Genomic DNA, 18645 nt, shown 5'->3' on the forward strand with positions numbered 1-18645 from the left:
AATATACAGTCTGTTATTGTTAACTATAATCACCATACTGTGCAATAAATAGAACTTCTAACTGTAATTTTGTACATTAATCAACCTCTCCCCATTTTCCCATCTTCCCTACTGTCCCTAGCTTCTGGTGACCCACTATTCTACTCTTTTTTGTATATTTGAGATGGAGTCTCATGCAGTGGCACGATCCTGGCTCACTGCAACCTCTGCCTCCAGGGTTCAAGTGATTCTCCTGCCTCAGCCTCTCGAGTAGCTGGGATTGCAGGCACTCACCACCATGCCCAGCTAATTTTTATATTTTTGGTAGACACAGGGTTTCACCATGTTGGCCAGGCTGGTCTGAAACTCCTGACCTCAGGTGATCTGCCCACTTCAACCCCCAAAGTGCTGGGATTACAGGTGTGAGCTACTGTGCCTGGCCTATAATTTTTTTCTATGAACTCATTTTTTTTTTCCCTTGGACTTTTATCTGTGGAACCTTTTTTTTTTTTTTTTTTTTTTAATTTTTGTGTCACCCAGGCTGGAGTGCAACAATTCAACCTCTGCTCCCTGCAACCTCTACCTCCTGGATTTAAGTGATTCTCCTATTCTCCTGCCTCAGCCTCCTAGTAGCTGGGACTAGAGGTGCCACTATGCCTGGCTTTTTTTTTTTTTTTTTTTTTTCCGCATTTTTTGTAAAGACAAGGTTTTGCCATGTTGCCCAGACGGGTCTTAAACTCCTGGGCTCAACTGTTCCACCTGCCTCAGCCTCCCAAAGTGCTAGGATTACAGGCGTGAGCCACTGTGCCCAGCCAATAATTCTTTAGTCCTGTGTTGAAGGTTTTTTTTTTTTTTTTTTCCTCTCTCTCTCTCTCAAAAAGGATTTCTATGTTGTTCTTCTAGCTGCAGTTGCTTGGGGATAGCAGTTGGTCAACATGGATAATCTTAAATTCAATTATCTGCATCCTTTCCAGCATTTGTTACTGTTTGTCTTTTTAATAATAGCCCTCTTAACAGGAGTGAGATGATACTTTATTGTGGTTTTGATTTGCATTTCCCTCATGATGGGTGATGTTGAACTTTTTTTTTCAAATATTTTTTGGCCATTTGCGTGTTGTCTTTTGAGAAATGTTTGTTCATATTATTTGTCCATTTAAAAATCAGATTGTTTGAGTTTTTTGCTGTTAAAATGTTTGAGTTCCTTATGTATTCTGGATGTTAATCCCTTGTCAGATAAGCAGTTTGCAAACATTTTCTCCTATCCTGTACATTTTCTTTTCAGTCTGTTTCATTTGTTGTGCAGAAAATTTTTAGTTAGATATAATCGCATTTGTTTACTTTTGTTTTTGTTGTCTGTGCTTTTAATGTTTTATTCATAAAATCTTTTCCCATACCAATGTCCTGAAATGTTTCCCCTATTTTTTTTATATTAATAATAGTTTTATTATTTAGGGTCTTACATTTAAGTCTTTCATCTGTTTTGAGTTGATCTTTAAGGTGAGAGGTGGGGGTCTAGTTTCATGCTTCTGCATATGGATATCTGGTTTTCCCAGTACCATTTATTGAAAAGACTGTTCTTTTCCCAATGACTCTTCTTGGCAGCTTTGTCAAAAATCAGCTGGCTGTGGGTATGTGGATTAATTTCTGGATTCTCTATTCTGTTTCACTAGTCTACATTTCTATTTTTATGCCAGTGTCATGATGTTTTTGTTACTATATCTTGTAGCAAAATTTGAGATCTGGTAGTTTGGCACCTCCAGTTTTATTCTTTTTTCCTCAGAATTGCTTTGGCTGTTCAGGGTCTTTTCTAGTTCCATAATGAATTTTAGAATTTTTTTTTCTATTTCTGTTAAAAATGTCATTGGTATTTTAACAAGAATTGCATTGAATCTGTAGGTTGCTTTGGGTAGTATTGTCATTTGAACAGTATTAATAATTCCAATCCATAAGCATGGGATGTTTTTTCATTTGTTTGTACCCTCTAATTTTTTTCATCATTGTTTTACAGTTTTTCTTATAGAGGTCTTTTATTCCCTTGGTTAAATTTATTTCTAGGTGTTTTATCTTATTTTTTATAGCTAAATGGGGTTGCCTTCTTAATTTATTTTCAGCTTCCTCACTGTTTGTGAATAGAAATGGTACTGATTTTTATATATTAACTTTGTATCCTACAAGTTTACCAAATTCCTTTATTAGTTTTAAGAGTTTTTTTGGTAGAGTCTTTAGGTTTTTCTGTATATATAAGATTATGTCATCTGCAAACAGGGACAATTTGATGCCCTCCTTTCCAATTTGCATGCCCTTTGTTTCTTCCTCTTGCCTAATTGCTCCAGCTGGGACATCCAGTACTATGTTGAGTAAAAGTGGTAAGGCTGGGAATCCTTGTTTTTGTTTCAGTTCTTGGAGGAAAAGCTTTGAGGTTTTCCCCATTCAGTAAGATGTTAGCTATGGGTTTGTTGTATATAGCTATTATTACATTAAAGTTCTTTCCTTCTATACCCAATTTATTAAAAGTTTTTATCATGCTGGGATGTTGAAGTTTTCATCAAAAGTTTTTTCTGCATCTATTTAGATGATCAAATAGTTTTTGTCCTTCATTCTGTTGAAGTGATATATGGCATTTATTAATTTGCAAATGTTGAACCATTCTTGCCTCCCAGTTCAAAGTGATTCTTCTGCCTCAGCCTCCCAAGTAGCTGGGATTACAGGCATGCACCACCATGCCTGGCTAATTTTGTATTTTTAGTGGAGACAGGGTTTCTCCATGTTGGTCAAGCTGGTATCGAACTCCCGACCTCAGGTGATCCATCCGTCTCAGCCTCCCAAAGTGCTGAGATTATAGGTATGAGCTACTGCACTTGGCCCTACTTTTCTTCTTAAAAGGGAGAACTGAGCTGTAGCTTAGGGTTTTGTTGTTGTTGTTGTTGTTTTGAGATGGAGTTTCATTCTTGTTGCCCAGGCTGGAGTGCAATGGCGCAATCTCAACTCACCGCAACCTCTGCCTCCTGGGTTCAAGCAATTCTCCTGCCTCAGCCTCCTGAGTAGCTGGGACTACAGGCATGCACCATCATGCCCGGCTAATTTTGTATTTTTAGTACAGACGGGGTTTCTCCATGTTTGTCAGGCTGGTCTTGAACTCCTGACCTCAGGTGATCCACCTGCTTTGGCCTCCCAAAGTGCTGGGATTACAGGTGTGAACCCCCCTGGCCCTGGATTACAGTTTTTGTGTGGTGGATCAATGTATGCTGCTTATGGGCAGGACTCCACAGTGTGTCACCACTGAGTTGTTTCTACCCCTTATATGTCTCAGTTTCTCTCTCCCGAGGTGAGGGCTCAAAATGTTGGGTGATCAGCCCTTATATGCTTTTCCTGGACAAGTCTTTTTGTGTCTCTGTCACCCAGGCTGGAGTGCAATGGCATGATCTCAGCTTACTGCAACCTCTGCCTCCCAGGTTCAAGTGATTCCTCTGCCTTATCCTTCCAAACAGCTGGGACTACAGGTGCATGCCACAATGCCTGACAAATTTTTGGATTTTTTTTTTTTTTTTTTACTAGAGAAGGAGTTTCATCATGTTGGCCAGGCTGGTCTCAAACTCCTGACCTCGTGATCCACCCACCTTAGCCTCCCAAATTGCTGGGATTACAGGTGTGAGCCATTGCACCTGGCCACCTTTTTTTTAAATTAATTTTTGTTGTGGATTTCCCTGTAGGGCCACTGCATGTTGTGAGGGGCTGCCGTGGACCCTGGTGGACTGAACAAAGGAGGACAAATGCAGGAATAAAGACAAAGACAAAAGTGTATATTTGGAATAAGGGGTCAGGGGGTTTCTTGCTTCTAGTGAATAGGGCCCTGAGCTTCTAGAGCCCTTCATATTTATTGAGTAAAGCAGATAGGGAGAAGGGGGTAGTTGTCAGTCAGCTGCTTTACTTAGGGCAGGCCTGCATGACTGCATTCTTTGAACAGTAGGCTCCAGATATCCCAGTAGATAACCTCAAGAAGCATGGTGCCAGGGAGTGATTGCCCTCAGCATCCCTTCTGGCGGCAGGTGCAGATGTGAGTTTGCCCACATCCTGCATTCATGATAAACAGTTTGCTGTTTGATCATATAGCCTCCAGTAGAATGCTGAGCTGGTCACGACCCTCAGGCTTTCAGCTCCCAAAAAGGGGCCAACCCCCTAGACACTCCCAGGAGGCCCCTAGTCACCCAGGGGTGCCTTTTGGCTGGGAGGAACAAAATGCCCTTTCTCTTCTGAGCTGAGAAAACTCAGTGTCTCATTTACCTATGAATTGAACAATAGTTCAGTTACTCATGCAAATGTACACCAACAAGCCAAATCAAGATTGATTTTCAGAGAAAAAGCAATAGAGAAGACCCTTTAGAATGCATCTCTGAACTAGAATTAGGATTGTTAAACAACAACTTCCCAGGAGGAAACAAAACAAAAAACAGCCAAGACCACTTCCTGTAAACTGTGCACAGCCACCCCAACATTGTAGTTCTCATCTGCCATTACATATGCCAAGGTCAAATCCTCTCACAGTACAAGGTCATCTCTGGTACACCCAAAGCCAAAGAGGTCAGGTCATTCAATACAGGAAAAAAGAGCTTTGGAGCTAAGAAGAGTCTGCCTATGACTCTTGAAACTCCACAAAGACAACAGAACACACCAAAAAGGGTTAGTGGTGGCTTTGTTCTGAATTCTTTAAAGGGGTTCAAGTTATTAGAAGCCTTCTCTAGATTTTTTTTTTTGGTACTGCAGATGGCAAAGGGGGAAGGAGGTATAGTGTGGAAGAAAAGTAAATAAAAGAACATTTGGTTTTAGGACGGGAAGCAAACATGGAAATCAAGTGCATCGTATTTTTTGTTTTGTTGTGTGTGTGTGTGTTTTTTTTTTTTTCCCTCTATTGCAGCTGCGAGGAATTTTAGCCAAATTAGAGAGGCTTTGTTACCCGTAATTTGGAATTCTTACTCGGATTTAACCAAGTCAGGCAGAGTTGGACAAATCTGATGGGAGAAAGACCAGAACAAACCACAACCAAAAACCCAACAATATGATCACTGAGCACTCTAATGGTAAGGAGAAATTAAGACCAAGTGCTTTTTAAGTTTAGCCAGGACAAAACCCCAATTCAGCTATTTACCTAGGGATGGGTCTCAGGCTGAAGACCGCTTTACTATCCTACAAGCAGGAAAAAACTCAAATTTGTCTTTCTTGTTAGGAGCAAGCTCAAACTCTATTAAAGGAGTTACCTGCCTTCCATCATCATGGAAGCAGGAAATCTTTCTTTCCTTGTTGGAAGCAAGTAAAACTCCAAAAATAGGAGCTGCACAGCAAAATAAACTTTAGATCTTGACCAAATTTTGGGAGATTAGGGATTCTCTGGAGGGGGTGCTCCCAGACCTCAGCAAATTGTCATATTGGTTTGAGCCATAAAATTAGCTCATGCTGGTACCAAGCACTGATAAAAGATTTGTCAGAGATCTGTTGGATATAAAATGCTTGGTGCAGTGAAGTAAAAACAGCACCTAGGCAAAAGTTTAATGCTCTCAGCAAGGCAATTTACTTTTGCCAAAGGGTGCCACTGAGGTCAATCAAGATCACAAGTGCACAGAGAACAAAGGAGACCAGAGGGTTTTTATCCTTAATGCAGTGCCTATCTCTGTGTCACTCCCCCGTGGGCTGGAGTTGTACTGCACAACCTGAGCTGACCCAATTGGCTACTTGTACATATTTTCCTAAATAGAGAAGGGAAGGGGGACGTGAGGTACAGAGGTGGAGCATGTGAGACGTGCAGTTTCGGGGGAACAGTGGGTACAGGCAACCAAAAGAACAGATGTTAGTTATTGATTAGAGCTGATGGGAAGTGGGTAGGCTGTTTACGGTAATTAGGGGCAAGGAAGAACGAGAAAGTTGAGTTTGAGAACAAAGGATAAGGAAGTTAACAGGCTAATTCCTTTGAAGAGAAACTCAAAGATTTATTGTATCTTACAATTCCTCGCTTTTAATTTTCTTATGATTCTTTCTCTTCAAACTTTTATAACATGTCTTGGATTTGCTGTTTGATTTGATCTTCTAAAAGGAAAAGCTTACTTGAATAAGGTGGAGGAGAACTAAGGGAGGCTTTAGTAAGTGCTGCTTGTACAATTTTTTGTATTAGCCCATGGATGCATGGTATGACACAACACCTGACGGGAATGAGTACACCTATTACAACTGCAAGGGAAATAAGAATTGAGACCATGATTCCCTTCTGTTTACCGAACTACTTTCCTAGCCATCCTGAAATGGGGTCATTGACTCCAGAATTTTTAGCTAATTCATTGGATAAAGCAGTAAATCCCTGCAAGTCCTTTGTCATGCTCCCATCGGGGGCAGTGTTGTTTGGGATGAATTTACAACGTTGGGTTTTAATCATAACACAAACTCCACTTTTTTTGGCTAATAACATATCTAGAGCTATTCTGTTTTCCTAAGCCATTTGGCTAGTAGGCCTTAATTGGTCAGCTATTCCTTTGATAGCATCCCTGGTGTAATTAATAAACTGCTGCTGATTATAATAGATGTAATCTCTCCAAGCTATATTTTTATTAATAGTTATTCATGGAAACATGGATTCAAATCCTGCAGCTATTTGGTCTCAGGCTTTGAACCTTTCGGGCACTCCCCGGGGTATTCCAATGGCATCTATGTAAACTTGAGGATCAAAAGACCCATAAGGGACTTCTCTTATTTTTTGGTGTTGTGGTTTTTCTTTTTCTGGTTGATGAAATGCCAGGGTGAAAGGGATAGCCAACTGGACAAGAGCACAAGTGCTGCTCCAGTTACTTGGCAGAGTATTCAGTAAGGGTCCACTGCAATACCACCATACATACGCTTGAGGATGACTAAGGGGAGACTGATGGGTAAGCTCTTGGAAGGGCTTAAGCTCACCGCATCCTATTAAGCTTCTAAGGAACGCCAAATTTTCCCCGTTGTGAGAGACATGAGGTGAAATTGATGTTGGGAAACGGAAGCTGGATGGCCCTCAGGGACTGACCTGCAGGGTGTTGGACTTCAGGATATAGCAGAAAGAGAGAGCGTGGCATGATTTGTTGCCCCAGGCTGTGATATCCTGGAAAAGAGCTACTATACAGCCTATGCCTGGTTGATTGAACGACCATCCTAGTGGAAACGGGACAATCTGTGCCTCTGGGCTGCCGTGCGCACAAGCATAACAATTGCTTTTGTTTAACGTGCGGTAGGAATATTGAATCCATTTCAACCAGGCATTTAAATCTTGATATCCTGTTTCAATGTTAGGATTTGTCTTAAATCTTTTACTTCTAAAATATTTACTTTAACGTTGTTAGGTAGGGTAGAAGGTTCAGATGGAGAAGAAGAAGGTGGGGGTCAATAAAGCAAATTTTAAAGAAGCCTATATGGTCATATCCATTGACTTCTGCTCCTAAGCCATGCAGGCGTTCTAAAGGGGACGCAGGGTTGGTGGAGGTAGGGGCATTAATAGAGATAGTTCCTGGGTTACAATGGTCAAATTGACAATTAGAGGGAGTGGTTCCTTTCGTAAGGCAGAGGTAAGATTTTAGGTCAGTAGAGCCTTATGGGGAGGTCCCGCTGTGTGCTCTGGTAGTTAGGATGACACCTGCCCATTGAGAACATATCTCCTAACTTGGGGTGCCTTGGTACCCCCGCCACGAGCAAGGTGGGGGGGTCAGTGGCTTCTCTGAAGGGGCAGAGGTATTTTTCTTAAGTAGAGACATATCTTTGCCAGTATTCATCCTTTTGACAAGGCATGACAAGGCAAGCATCGAAAGTAATGATTTGGGATGAGTCTGACCTAGTTACGTTCATAACAAGGACAGCAATATAATGAGGAAAGAAGAAAGGGTAATAGAATAGATGAAAGAGAGTTAAACTTTTCTTAACCTTAGTTTGAGGAGGTTTTCATCTTGGATAATCACCAATGACTTCAGAGATGGCAGTGCTTTCTTGACTCGGGTATGATAGGTCCATCTTTTCTTCCTATTTGGACTATGGTTTCAGTGTGTTAGAAGCACTAGGCTCGCTCCTCAGGCTGGTGTCAATGTCCTGGAAACTCTAGGGGCAGTGCCTGTACTGGAAAATCATGAGTTCTGAAGGAAGAGAAAGTGGAAGATAAACCAAGTATGTAGGAATGTTGGATTGCTTTGAGAGGTAGTTTGGATTCTTACTAGGGTAATAGGAAGTCAGAGGACATTTGATTTTTGGCAGCCAAGTCTCCAGACTTGTTTGGCTAAGGGTATAAATTCCTATACAGGTATAAACTTTGACTATGCTATACATGGCTTGGGGTCTTTAATGGTCCTCTAATGTAGGTGGGATAGGACTTTCTTTATAAAAGGTTTGAATAACATTTCTCTAAGTTCCCTTTAATGCCAACAGGAGAAACGGCAGCTGGTCCAGCTTATCTGATTTGCTAGGTTATTTTCTTGACTTTTGAAAGACAGGCTTTTTGGTGCCTGGGGACATGGACAATAGCTATTTTTTCTTTTCTGGTAACTGAAGGCTGTTCAACACTTGGGTGATTAACTCCTCATGAACAAGGCTTTGACTTTTACTATTAATTCAGTCTGAATTTTTCTAAATGTATGAGCCACCATAAAGGCATATTTAGAATTAGTATAGATGGTTCTCTCTTGATCTTGCAGATACTCTAAAGCTTAACTAAGTGCAGACAGCTTATAAATGTGGATAGACTACTTATTAAACACTTTGATTTTATCTCTCTAGGAACTTTTATTAATCACTGAACACTTGTTGCGTTCTTTTTCCCTTAATCACTTTTGAAGGGGGTTTCTTTTAAGTTTGGCCAGATGTTTGTATGGTAATCAGTTAAATCTAAACATGTGTGCTTTCTTTTTAGATTTGGATCTATCATTAAGAAACTTGCTAGGTTAAGTGAATTGTCAGTAATTAATGTTAAACCATCCTTTATAACAGAATAGCCTGATACTTATACACATGTAATTCTTTTCTGGTGGCACATTTTAATATAAAATATAAAACCTTAATATATAATATAAAACTTTAAAGAATCAAAGTTCTTTTCAAGTGGATATTTTCACTTTTAACACTGGCCTGACCATAATAAATGCTAGTGGATATATCAGCTGAAAGATTATCTACTACCTCCTCAGGAGACTTAGCTGCAGAGATGACTGGCTGCTAGGAGCTGCAGCTGAGGCCTGGTATTACTTGGTCCTGGCAAAAGCAAGGCAGATGTCCCATAATGTAGTCTGCTCAGGGCATAGACTGGGGCCTGGCCTGTGTGTCTTGTAGAGCTGCCATCAATATGGTGCCGGGACCTTGGACTACCCAGTGGGCAGCATGGACTTTGCCTGCCGCTGGGGTGTACTATGGGCTGGATGACGCCAACAACATGTTGTGGCAGATCCTTGATGTTGCCAACCCGGCAAAAGCCACCTGTCGAATTAGGAGCTTGGAGTTCTTTTGGTGAGAAGGACTTAGGCTAGGCCTGAGGGGAAGGGTTGGGTGTGTTAGGTGGGGGACTATGGGTGTTAGGTAGAGGGTGGCCTAAGGGATCCCGTGTGCTGTTCTCTTTGCCAGGATCCCCTGAGCCCCTTCCCTCACTGGTTCTAAAGTAGGGGCAGCGCATAAGGGAAAAGGGAGGACAGGTCTTGGCTTCCAACAAAGAGCATAGACCAGTTCTTCTTGAGAAACAGGGCTTTTATTATTTACATGTTGAATTAAAAGTTGACATAGTATATCCTCAGTTGACCCAAACTTTGGCCAGAAGATTGAGGGATTGAGGATAGGTCTTTGAGTCCAAATAGAACAGCAATATTTTATCATTTATTGCTTTTTCTTACGTTTAGTTCTTTCATTATCTTCCCAACCTTTTAGCATGAGACCTAGACGGCTATCAGGTGGTATATCTTTGAGACCTAGGGGACTATCAAGGGGGATATATTTGTTGCTAACTTCATCTTTTTTGCTTGTAATATTTCCCATACTGGGTCCTGGCTAGGCTCAATCGCTCTTACTAGGAATCTCTTGCCTAGCGGGGTCTTGCTGTGGCTCATCCTCTCATATTAGGGATCTCTTGCCTATTTGGGGAGTTCTTTGTGGCTCAACCCCTCATATTAGCAGTCTCTTGCCTATCCTTCAGTGGAAGCTTTGCTAAGGCTTAATTCACCTATCTCCGCCTGCTGGAGGTCCCTTGCACCCTTGTTTTGCTTCGTCGGCTCTGGCCACTTCCCTCACAGGAATGTTTCAGTTCCCTCTTAGCATCGATGGCGGGTCAGTATAAATCCCTGATGGGACCCCCAAAGGGTCGCCCTAAGCCATATAAGGTGACCACGGAACCGCAGATTGGACTCACTCACTCCGCACAGCAGTAGTGCTTGTTACCATTCAAGCACTTTCAACCTCCGGAATGCCCCGACCACCCCCTCCAACCACCAAAGAAGTACTTTGTCGCCCCTGCGACGATTCCTACCTTGGTCTGTGCACAGAGTTTACCTGTTCGCCGCGGTATTGGCAAGCCTCTCCTCCCCACGTTGCTGAGAGTCTGGATTTATTCGTCACAACGGGTGGGTCTCGATATCCCGTCCCTGAGGCCACCGCAATGGGGCAGTGGGATGCGTCTTGCCTTGGTAAGGAAGTTCACAGGCTAAACACTTTGAAGAGAACTCAGAAAGATTTATGTTATCTTACAGATCAGCAGNCTTTTAATTTTCTTATGATTCTTTCTCTTCAAACTTTTATAACATGTCTTGGATTTGCTGTTTGATTTGATCTTCTAAAAGGAAAAGCTTACTTGAATAAGGTGGAGGAGAACTAAGGGAGGCTTTAGTAAGTGCTGCTTGTACAATTTTTTGTATTAGCCCATGGATGCATGGTATGACACAACACCTGACGGGAATGAGTACACCTATTACAACTGCAAGGGAAATAAGAATTGAGACCATGATTCCCTTCTGTTTACCGAACTACTTTCCTAGCCATCCTGAAATGGGGTCATTGACTCCAGAATTTTAGCTAATTCATTGGATAAAGCAGTAAATCCCTGCAAGTCCTTTGTCATGCTCCCATCGGGGCAGTGTTGTTTGGGATGAATTTACAACGTTGGGTTTTAATCATAACACAAACTCCACTTTTTTTGGCTAATAACATATCTAGAGCTATTCTGTTTTCCTAAGCCATTTGGCTAGTAGGCCTTAATTGGTCAGCTATTCCTTTGATAGCATCCCTGGTGTAATTAATAAACTGCTGCTGATTATAATAGATGTAATCTCTCCAAGCTATATTTTATTAATAGTTATTCATGGAAACATGGATTCAAATCCTGCAGCTATTTGGTCTCAGGCTTTGAACCTTTCGGGCACTCCCCGGGGTATTCCAATGGCATCTATGTAAACTTGAGGATCAAAAGACCCATAAGGGACTTCTCTTATTTTTTGGTGTTGTGGTTTTCTTTTCTGGTTGATGAAATGCCAGGGTGAAAGGGATAGCCAACTGGACAAGAGCACAAGTGCTGCTCCAGTTACTTGGCAGAGTATTCAGTAAGGGTCCACTGCAATACCACCATACATACGCTTGAGGATGACTAAGGGGAGACTGATGGGTAAGCTCTTGGAAGGGCTTAAGCTCACCGCATCCTATTAAGCTTCTAAGGAACGCCAAATTTTCCCCGTTGTGAGAGACATGAGGTGAAATTGATGTTGGGAAACGGAAGCTGGATGGCCCTCAGGGACTGACCTGCAGGGTGTTGGACTTCAGGATATAGCAGAAAGAGAGAGCGTGGCATGATTTGTTGCCCCAGGCTGTGATATCCTGGAAAAGAGCTACTATACAGCCTATGCCTGGTTGATTGAACGACCATCCTAGTGGAAACGGGACAATCTGTGCCTCTGGGCTGCCGTGCGCACAAGCATAACAATTGCTTTTGTTTAACGTGCGGTAGGAATATTGAATCCATTTCAACCAGGCATTTAAATCTTGATATCCTGTTTCAATGTTAGGATTTGTCTTAAATCTTTTACTTCTAAAATATTTACTTTAACGTTGTTAGGTAGGGTAGAAGGTTCAGATGGAGAAGAAGAAGGTGGGGTCAATAAAGCAAATTTTAAAGAAGCCTATATGGTCATATCCATTGACTTCTGCTCCTAAGCCATGCAGGCGTTCTAAAGGGGACGCAGGGTTGGTGGAGGTAGGGGCATTAATAGAGATAGTTCCTGGGTTACAATGGTCAAATTGACAATTAGAGGGAGTGGTTCCTTTCGTAAGGCAGAGGTAAGATTTTAGGTCAGTAGAGCCTTATGGGGAGGTCCCGCTGTGTGCTCTGGTAGTTAGGATGACACCTGCCCATTGAGAACATATCTCCTAACTTGGGGTGCCTTGGTACCCCGCCACGAGCAAGGTGGGGGGGTCAGTGGCTTCTCTGAAGGGGCAGAGGTATTTTCTTAAGTAGAGACATATCTTTGCCAGTATTCATCCTTTTGACAAGGCATGACAAGGCAAGCATCGAAAGTAATGATTTGGGATGAGTCTGACCTAGTTACGTTCATAACAAGGACAGCAATATAATGAGGAAAGAAGAAAGGGTAATAGAATAGATGAAAGAGAGTTAAACTTTTCTTAACCTTAGTTTGAGGAGGTTTTCATCTTGGATAATCACCAATGACTTCAGAGATGGCAGTGCTTTCTTGACTCGGGTATGATAGGTCCATCTTTTCTTCCTATTTGGACTATGGTTTCAGTGTGTTAGAAGCACTAGGCTCGCTCCTCAGGCTGGTGTCAATGTCCTGGAAACTCTAGGGGCAGTGCCTGTACTGGAAAATCATGAGTTCTGAAGGAAGAGAAAGTGGAAGATAAACCAAGTATGTAGGAATGTTGGATTGCTTTGAGAGGTAGTTTGGATTCTTACTAGGGTAATAGGAAGTCAGAGGACATTTGATTTTGGCAGCCAAGTCTCCAGACTTGTTTGGCTAAGGGTATAAATTCCTATACAGGTATAAACTTTGACTATGCTATACATGGCTTGGGGTCTTTAATGGTCCTCTAATGTAGGTGGGATAGGACTTTCTTTATAAAAGGTTTGAATAACATTTCTCTAAGTTCCCTTTAATGCCAACAGGAGAAACGGCAGCTGGTCCAGCTTATCTGATTTGCTAGGTTATTTTCTTGACTTTTGAAAGACAGGCTTTTGGTGCCTGGGGACATGGACAATAGCTATTTTTTCTTTTCTGGTAACTGAAGGCTGTTCAACACTTGGGTGATTAACTCCTCATGAACAAGGCTTTGACTTTTACTATTAATTCAGTCTGAATTTTCTAAATGTATGAGCCACCATAAAGGCATATTTAGAATTAGTATAGATGGTTCTCTCTTGATCTTGCAGATACTCTAAAGCTTAACTAAGTGCAGACAGCTTATAAATGTGGATAGACTACTTATTAAACACTTTGATTTTATCTCTCTAGGAACTTTTATTAATCACTGAACACTTGTTGCGTTCTTTTCCCTTAATCACTTTTGAAGGGGTTTCTTTTAAGTTTGGCCAGATGTTTGTATGGTAATCAGTTAAATCTAAACATGTGTGCTTTCTTTTAGATTTGGATCTATCATTAAGAAACTTGCTAGGTTAAGTGAATTGTCAGTAATTAATGTTAAACCATCCTTTATAACAGAATAGCCTGATACTTATACACATGTAATTCTTTTCTGGTGGCACATTTTAATATAAAATATAAAACCTTAATATATAATATAAAACTTTAAAGAATCAAAGTTCTTTTCAAGTGGATATTTTCACTTTTAACACTGGCCTGACCATAATAAATGCTAGTGGATATATCAGCTGAAAGATTATCTACTACCTCCTCAGGAGACTTAGCTGCAGAGATGACTGGCTGCTAGGAGCTGCAGCTGAGGCCTGGTATTACTTGGTCCTGGCAAAAGCAAGGCAGATGTCCCATAATGTAGTCTGCTCAGGGCATAGACTGGGGCCTGGCCTGTGTGTCTTGTAGAGCTGCCATCAATATGGTGCCGGGACCTTGGACTACCCAGTGGGCAGCATGGACTTTGCCTGCCGCTGGGGTGTACTATGGGCTGGATGACGCCAACAACATGTTGTGGCAGATCCTTGATGTTGCCAACCCGGCAAAAGCCACCTGTCGAATTAGGAGCTTGGAGTTCTTTTGGTGAGAAGGACTTAGGCTAGGCCTGAGGGGAAGGGTTGGGTGTGTTAGGTGGGGACTATGGGTGTTAGGTAGAGGGTGGCCTAAGGGATCCCGTGTGCTGTTCTCTTTGCCAGGATCCCCTGAGCCCCTTCCCTCACTGGTTCTAAAGTAGGGGCAGCGCATAAGGGAAAAGGGAGGACAGGTCTTGGCTTCCAACAAAGAGCATAGACCAGTTCTTCTTGAGAAACAGGGCTTTTATTATTTACATGTTGAATTAAAAGTTGACATAGTATATCCTCAGTTGACCCAAACTTTGGCCAGAAGATTGAGGGATTGAGGATAGGTCTTTGAGTCCAAATAGAACAGCAATATTTTATCATTTATTGCTTTTCTTACGTTTAGTTCTTTCATTATCTTCCCAACCTTTTAGCATGAGACCTAGACGGCTATCAGGTGGTATATCTTTGAGACCTAGGGGACTATCAAGGGGATATATTTGTTGCTAACTTCATCTTTTTTGCTTGTAATATTTCCCATACTGGGTCCTGGCTAGGCTCAATCGCTCTTACTAGGAATCTCTTGCCTAGCGGGGTCTTGCTGTGGCTCATCCTCTCATATTAGGGATCTCTTGCCTATTTGGGGAGTTCTTTGTGGCTCAACCCCTCATATTAGCAGTCTCTTGCCTATCCTTCAGTGGAAGCTTTGCTAAGGCTTAATTCACCTATCTCCGCCTGCTGGAGGTCCCTTGCACCCTTGTTTTGCTTCGTCGGCTCTGGCCACTTCCCTCACAGGAATGTTTCAGTTCCCTCTTAGCATCGATGGCGGGTCAGTATAAATCCCTGATGGGACCCCAAAGGGTCGCCCTAAGCCATATAAGGTGACCACGGAACCGCAGATTGGACTCACTCACTCCGCACAGCAGTAGTGCTTGTTACCATTCAAGCACTTTCAACCTCCGGAATGCCCCGACCACCCCTCCAACCACCAAAGAAGTACTTTGTCGCCCCTGCGACGATTCCTACCTTGGTCTGTGCACAGAGTTTACCTGTTCGCCGCGGTATTGGCAAGCCTCTCCTCCCCACGTTGCTGAGAGTCTGGATTTATTCGTCACAACGGGTGGGTCTCGATATCCCGTCCCTGAGGCCACCGCAATGGGGCAGTGGGATGCGTCTTGCCTTGGTAAGGAAGTTCACAGGCTAAACACTTTGAAGAGAACTCAGAAAGATTTATGTTATCTTACAGATCAGCAGTACCTCCACTCAGATTCCCTTCATGGTTACCAAAATGTGAACCCTGAATATCTGAGACAGGTCTCAGTTAATTTACAAGGTTTGTTTGGCCAAAGTTGAGGGCACACGCCTGTGACACAGCCTCAGGAGGTCCTAACAATGTGTGCCCAAGGTGGTCAGAGCACAGCTTGGTTTTATACAGTCGGAGACATAAGACATCAGTCAACATATGTAAGATGAACATTGGTTCTGTCTGGAAAGGTGGGACAACTCAAAGCAAAAGCAGGACAGCTCAAAGTGGGGAGGGGTCTTCTAGGTCATAGGTAGGCAAGAGACAAATGGTTGTATTCTTTTGAGTTTCTGATTAGCCTTTCCAAATGAGGCAATGATGAGAATTTATGGTTTGTAGGGCATGGAGCATTATGCCCCAGACCCCTTAGATAGGAATTTGGGCAAGATAAAAAAAAAAATCAGAGTTTAGTCCTCAACAGGTTCAAGAGTCCAAAACCTGAAGAACTTGGAATCCTATGCATGAAGGTAGGAAGCATCCAGGATGGGAGAAAGATGGAGGCCAGAAGACTTAGCCAGTCTAGTCCTCCCACGTTCTTCTGCCTGCTTTTATTCTAGCCATGATGGCAACTGATTAGATGGTGCCCACCCAGATTGACGGTGGGTCTGCCTTCCCCAGTCCACTGACTCAAATGTTAATCTCCATTGGTAATACCCTCACAGACACACCCAGGAACAATACTTTGCATCCTTCAGTCCAATCAAGTTGACACTCAATACTAACCATCCCAGAGGCCAATGTGGCTTGAGCAAAAGGGGCAGGGAAGTAGGAATTCCTTGAGATAACAGCAACAATGAATTCACTGGATGGAGTGTCTTTAGCAGACAAAGGACCTGGTCTGACTTAAAAGTATCCCTTTAGTTACTGTGTTGTGAATTTGAGGCAGAATAAATAAGCTTAGGAGGCCATGCTAAGCAGTTGTACAGGATACCAGCCTGCTTCCCAATGGTTACAAGTTCCTGACACCCAGTGCAGCCGGGAAAGAGAACAAAAGCCTTTATTCATATTGTAGCTTCCCCAATTTCCAGCCAATTAGCATCAAAACCCAAGAAGCTATTAGCTACAAATTCCTGCCTTGAGTGAGGGGCAGGGGGAGGGGGACTGGGTGGCTAGAAATTTTTCAGGTTCTGCATGTGTAGCTCGGCTCAAGGTTTAGCTTATAATAGTTTTTTTCCTTATTTTGATAGTAAAAAACACACCACCAGGAAGAGATTTTGTATGCTAATGATACCTGCAATGCCCGTTACAGCAGTGGTCACCAACCTTTCTGGCACGAAGGACTGGTTTCATGGAAGACAATTTTTCTACTGTAGAGGGTTGGGGAATGGTTTCAAGATGATTCAAGCACATTTATTGTGCACTTTATTTCTACAATTTTATCATTTTCAATGTAATATATAATGAAATAAGTATACAACTCACCATAATGTAGAATCAGTGGGAGCCCTGAGCTTGTCTTCCTGCAATTAGACAGTCCCATCTAGGGGTGATAGGAGACAGTGACACTCAAAGTGTGTTGCTTATGTCCAGTCTACTCCATAATTCATTTTGGTTGCTGTCACTGCAGAAAACCCTACTTCACAAAGATAGGGTGTTGGAAATGAAAGCAGGTTTTCCATGCTTTTAAAGCAATCTCAGGATATTCTGCCTTGACTTTAATCCAGAATGTATGGAGATTTTGAAGTTGTCTCAAACATACTTTTAAGGCCACCATTATTTGTGATCTCAAACTAAGGGATGAGATCACCCCTCATATTGTCTTATGCCCAATTTCTGCCTCCAAAGAAAGAAGAAGTAAAAACTAAAAGACAGAAATGAAATCCACAAGCAGACAGCCTGGCACCACACCCTGGGCCTGGTAGTTAAAGATTGACCCCGACCTAATTGGTTATTTCCATTAAAAAGGCACTGTGAAGATCCCTGTCCTGTTGGGTTCCTTTCTAATTACCTGTGTATGCACCCCCAGTCACGTACCCCCTGCTTGCTCAATTGAGCATGACCCTCTCACGTGGGCCCCCTTACAGTTGTGAGCCCTTAAAAGGGACAGGAATTGCTCACTCTGGGAGCTTGGCTCTTGAGACAGGAGTCTTGCCAATGCTCCCAGATGAATAAACCCCTTCCTTCTTTAATTCGGTGTCTGAGGGGTTTTGTCTATGGCTCTTCCTGCTACAAAACTATTGATCCTCTTCTAGCACAGACAAAGTTGATTTACAAATAATTTATTCACAAATGGGTCATGGATCAATTCCTTCCCAGTTCAGGGATCTTTTGTGGTTGGGAAGTAATGCTCAAACTCCTCTGAAAGCTAAGATAGGTGATCATGCACCAGTTAGGAGAGAGAAGGCCCTGGCTTAGTCTCTTTCAAAATCTCTGTTAATGTTTGAAACATGTTAAAAATCCCAGTGTTAACTCATCACCCCATAATTCCAGTTTGGTTTTGAACGCAGCCACTTTATCTGCCAACTTGAACACAGTTGTCCTTCTCCCCTGAAGTGACAGATTGAGTTCATTGAGCAGGTTAAATATGTCATACGATTGAGCAAGTTTTGTGACCCATTCTGTGTCACTGAAATGTGCTGCCAGTGGTGACTGTTTTTATAAAAGAAATCTGTGGAATGACTCTCATAACTCAAAAACTCCGGCCAGTGATCCACCTTTAAAAATCCATCTCATTTCTGTGCATAAGAAGGTGGGTGTGCTCTGTGTGCATCTCTTCACAGAGCTGCGTGAACAGACGTGAGTTAAGGGCATGTACTTTAATGTGGTTGATAATTTTAATCACATCCTGCAAAACGTTAAGTTCAGGTGATACTTTTCTGCTAGCTAGCATTTCTCTATGGATGACTCAGTGTGTAGACTCACATTCAGAAGCAACCTCTTTGACCCTAGTAGTGAAACAAGAAAGCTATCCAGTCATGGCAGCTGCTCTGTCTGTGCATATACTGACACAAAATAACCAATTCAGTTTTGCTATGTAATCATTCAAAGACAACTAGTTATGCTGCTGTGGTGTTGGCAGGCAACAAACGTGCACATAACACATCCTCCTGCACATCCTCCTGAAAATCACACAAAACAAGCATTGTTGCTTTGTTGTGAACCTCGGTAAATTCGTCAACCTGGATTTTGTACCAGAGTGATCTATTAATCCTTCCTTCCTTCCTTCCTTCCTTCCTTCCTTCCT

The sequence above is a fragment of the Rhinopithecus bieti genome, unplaced genomic scaffold (assembly GCF_001698545.2).
Source record: "Rhinopithecus bieti isolate Rb0 unplaced genomic scaffold, ASM169854v2 scaffold_17971, whole genome shotgun sequence".
NCBI classification, from domain to species: Eukaryota; Metazoa; Chordata; class Mammalia; order Primates; family Cercopithecidae; genus Rhinopithecus; species Rhinopithecus bieti.